The sequence below is a fragment of the Macaca fascicularis genome, chromosome 8, assembly GCF_037993035.2.
Source record: "Macaca fascicularis isolate 582-1 chromosome 8, T2T-MFA8v1.1".
Lineage (NCBI taxonomy): Eukaryota > Metazoa > Chordata > Mammalia > Primates > Cercopithecidae > Macaca > Macaca fascicularis.
In genome coordinates, this window is record NC_088382.1 from 89,584,550 (window position 1) to 89,588,667 (window position 4,118).

General features: G+C 43.5%; 1 non-coding gene across 1 annotated transcript; it reads right to left on the reverse strand.

Moving 5' to 3' along the window:
- Window positions 1-887: 887 nt before the first annotated feature.
- Window positions 888-951, reverse strand: LOC123575371 (U7 small nuclear RNA). The gene has a single exon (XR_006700665.1). It is a non-coding gene; the product is annotated as a U7 small nuclear RNA (small nuclear RNA).
- Window positions 952-4,118: the final 3,167 nt, after the last annotated feature.

Sequence of the window (4,118 nt, forward strand, 5' to 3'; positions counted from 1 at the left end):
CACTAGCCTTAAACACTTTGTGTTCACTCTCTGAATAACCCAAGGAAATGGCCAGTACAAATTCTTTGGATTCAGCTTCTGCCTGACAGAGGGAGGTAAGAGTAGTGGTCGGGGTGTGGGAGTTTCACTTTCTCAATGCCCGAACCTCAGTTAGCACTTTAGAGGACAGAGGGAAGATTCTGAAATTTTCTGTGTAGGAATTCAAAATGATTACTTGACTAAATTTGCATTTCTGAGACAAGCATTTGTAATCACCCCTAAATAAATTATAAATTTCATTCTGTCACAGAGTCTGAATCAATGAGATTTTGACGGATTTCTATTTTGTGGGTGGAGACGGGGAAGATGCCTTGAGGCTGAGGGACTTGCAGGAGGTGACTCTGCTCACGCAGACTCTTGACCTTTCACCAAGGATGGCTTGGGCGTGCCGGGTTAACAGGCTCCTAAACCTGCCTGGAGCAGTACGAAAACAAACATCAACATTCTCTGCACAGGCTGAAGCTCTGAAATGTTCCAGCAACCCACATTACAGAATGCAATTTCAATTCCAATTAACCATATCACTAAATCATTCAAAAGTCACCTGGGGCAGTGTATTGCAAATTGACAGCCACTGCCCACTCAGTTTAACAGGCAATGACCAGTGTTTTCTAAAAATAAGAAAAAGAGTATAATAGAAAACATTAGAGTACTTTGCACATTATGAAGTATTGTTTTATGAAATACTTAGTTCAGGCAGGTAAGTAGGTGATGCATCATTACTGTGGGCTGGATCATAATACGCAATGCATTTTTACTATGCTCTTGGTCGAGTAGACAAACAATGGCTAAAGTGTGCTCTCATCATTTAGTCCTCCCGTTCTTTCTTTCTTTTTTATTTTTTTTCAATGGGTCTTTACAGCAAAAACTGGAAAGCCTGCTAGACAAATTCTGCAAGAGTTGTTAACACTTTTTTTTTTAACTCTTCTTTTTCAGTGCTGCCAAATAAACAGTGTGCTTCCTTATCATTCCCTTGCATTCATATTCCCCAGAGATACCAAATAGCCTCTGCATACCCATCAGGGTTTTACCTGCCTTGAAGGAGTGATTGCAAGACATATATTACTTTTTAGGATGGGAACAGCATGGGTAAAATGAGAGTCACTCATGAAAATTCCACGCATTTTGCAGAACTTAACAAACTGATCACACACACCTTTTCTTTTTGTGGTCAAGGTCATAAGTTGTTTTCAGGATTTGGTCTGAGATTCATCAGAGTCCCATGCATCGTGACACCTTCTATTGCTAGGCTTCTAAAACCCTGTGTATTTGCACAGGTCCTCTGTGGACAGTGAGCTGGACTGACCTCACAACCCTCCAGAATGTTCAGTGGCTGAGAATGACCCACTCCCAGCAGATTTCTGCAGCCAAGGGGTTAATCCTCCCTGAGCTGAAGCCTGACATGGTGTGAACCACAACCTCCCCCTCACAGCTGTTTTAGCATTTCATGTGCCTGACAAGAAGCATTTATGTCTGACCTAAACCTCACCTGTTGCAACGTGACTCCATTCATTCATTCTGTCACCAGAGTGACGGTCACCAGATATTTGTGGAGCCCCTGCAATGGGCTTGTCATTGCACGAGGTGCTGCAGAGCTCACAGTTCCGCCACAGAGACAACACACTCATAAATCACAATGCCAGGCCACATGTACGGCAAAGGCCATGAGGCTCTAGGTGTGCAGAGAGGGGACAAAGAGGGTTGGCCTTAGAAGGTCTGGTGTGGCTCACAGAAAGGCTGGTTATGACTTGCAGTCGTGTAAGTGCAGATGAAGAATAGTTGATATCTTCCTCCTATGATTAATTCTCCCCAGACTTCTCTTTTGACTCTTGATGAAACATTCTCAATGAATTTTTCTTTTTGTATCCAACTGTTAGTCCTTCCAGCAATTTTATCGTCAAAGTCTGTTAATTTTCTATCTCTTCTTGCTGTCGGGTGAATGTTGTGTCATTTGTTAAAATCCTAAACCCCAAGTACAATGGTATGAGGAGGTGGGGCCTTTAAGAGGTGATCAGGTCATGAAGGTGGAGCCCTCACAAGTTCATTTAGTGCCATTATAAAAAGACCCCCAAGAGACCCTCGCCTCTTCTCCCATGTGAGGATACAGAAAAAAAGACAGTGTCGATGAACCAGGAAGGAGGGCCCTCACCAGACACTGAATCTGCCAGCACTTTGATCTTGAACTTCCCAGCCTCAGAACTGGGAAAAATAAATTTCTATTGTTTATGAGTTATCCAGGTTATGGTGTTTTGTTATAGCAGCCCAAATGGACCAGGACTCTCCCTGTATAATGTAAGTTCTATGAAAGTAAGGACTTTGTCTATTTTGTTCCTTGCTCTACCTTCAGCATCTAGTACAGTGCCTGGCAATAAATATTTGTTCAACAAATGTATGAGCCCACTTTCTATGGGCTTCATTAGGCTGAGATGGGGATGGGGGCTAATGTTTAACATGGGTTCCTATTACAAATAATGAAACCAACATCTCAAGCTCTCCTTCCTACCCATTGTTGTAGGACCTCCATCCCCTCCAGGTCTCTCCTGCTTGTTTCTGAGCATTCCTGGAGATGTTTTCAGTGTGCACAGGAACAAGTGCTGAAGATGTGGCTACCACACTGGAAATCTCAACAAGCTGAGGAGGTTCTGTGTTCTCTAAAGCCCTCTGTGCATCACATGGCTGTAAGCCATGAAGAAAGGGAAAGAACACCTCCTTCTCGCCTTGTATCACCTCTTCTCACACAGGCACCAAAGCACTATGACGCTGTGCTTTGTAGTTGGAGGTTTTGTATCGAAAATGCTTCCCATATTTACTTACAGGTCTTATTTCCTCTGGATCCAGACATGAGTACAGGAAGAGCTCATCTGAGGACAAGGAGCAGTATTCAGACTCTCTCATTCCTCCCTGCTGGTCATCAAGACATTCAGAGTAGCTGAACTTAATAGGCCAGCTCTTCCTTAGGGTGAGGGACTCCCATGAGGCTATTCAGCGCCCTCTGCAAAGGAGTCTACTCCTAGCCCACTAACCATTACCAGGCTGTCTAGATTCCAGCAGTGACCATGTTCAACCTTGAGCTTGAGAGCCACTACAAAATCCTTTCTTATAAATAGAGCTTTGGATTGGCATAGAAATTTGGCATGTACCTGACCAAGCCTGTGTATGTATCATTGGTATTTTATGTCATATTCTAGAGCTTGCACGTGTCCAGGAAGTCTAGTGAATTCGACCATGAATCCAGACATGGCCAGTGGCTACATCTTGTGGGAAGACACTGTGCTTCTCTCCGACCCATGAACACTCTGCTAGTCAAGCTCTCTGTCACAAAGACAACTTGAAGAGACAGTGTGGACCTCAGAGAAGATACCATCATCACTCTTACCAATACAACTGTAGTGAATAGGACCCCTATTATTCCTTAGATCAAAAGGACAGCTCATTCAACAGTGTCTTCATGGCACGCCAGCAATTTGCATAGGATGTTCATAATCGCACTTTGATTATCTAGTGCTTTGTGGATGTGTTGTGTATTATAGAAATCCATTTGCAACATGAAGGCAAATTTTCTCTTTTGTTTGTTCGTTTGTTTATCTGAAAATCAACAAATGGTTATAGAATGCCTACTATGTGCCAGGGACTTCTGGTCACAGCCTCAAACAAAAGAGATTTTTCTGTATTCTATTCTTCTGTACCTTACCATAAGTAAGAGCATTACACAGGTAAGAAAACAGTTAAATAATAAGATAATTTCACAGAATCATAACTTTGGGCCTGGTGTGGTGGCTAATGCTTGTAATCCCAGCACTTTGGGAGACTAAAATGGGAGGATCACTTGAGCCCAGGAGTTCAAGACAAGCCCTAGCAACATAGTGAGACCACTCCCCCCAGCCCCGAAAAAAATGGAAAAATTAGCCAAGAATGGTGGTGCACACCTGTAGTCACACTTACTCTGGAGGCTGAGGTGGGAGGATTGCTTGAGCCTGGGAGGTAAATGTTATGAGCCCAGGAGCTGAAGATGAAGGTTATTGCTTGAGCCCTGGTGGTGAAGCTAAGATGGTGCCACTGCACTCCAGTCTGGGCAACAG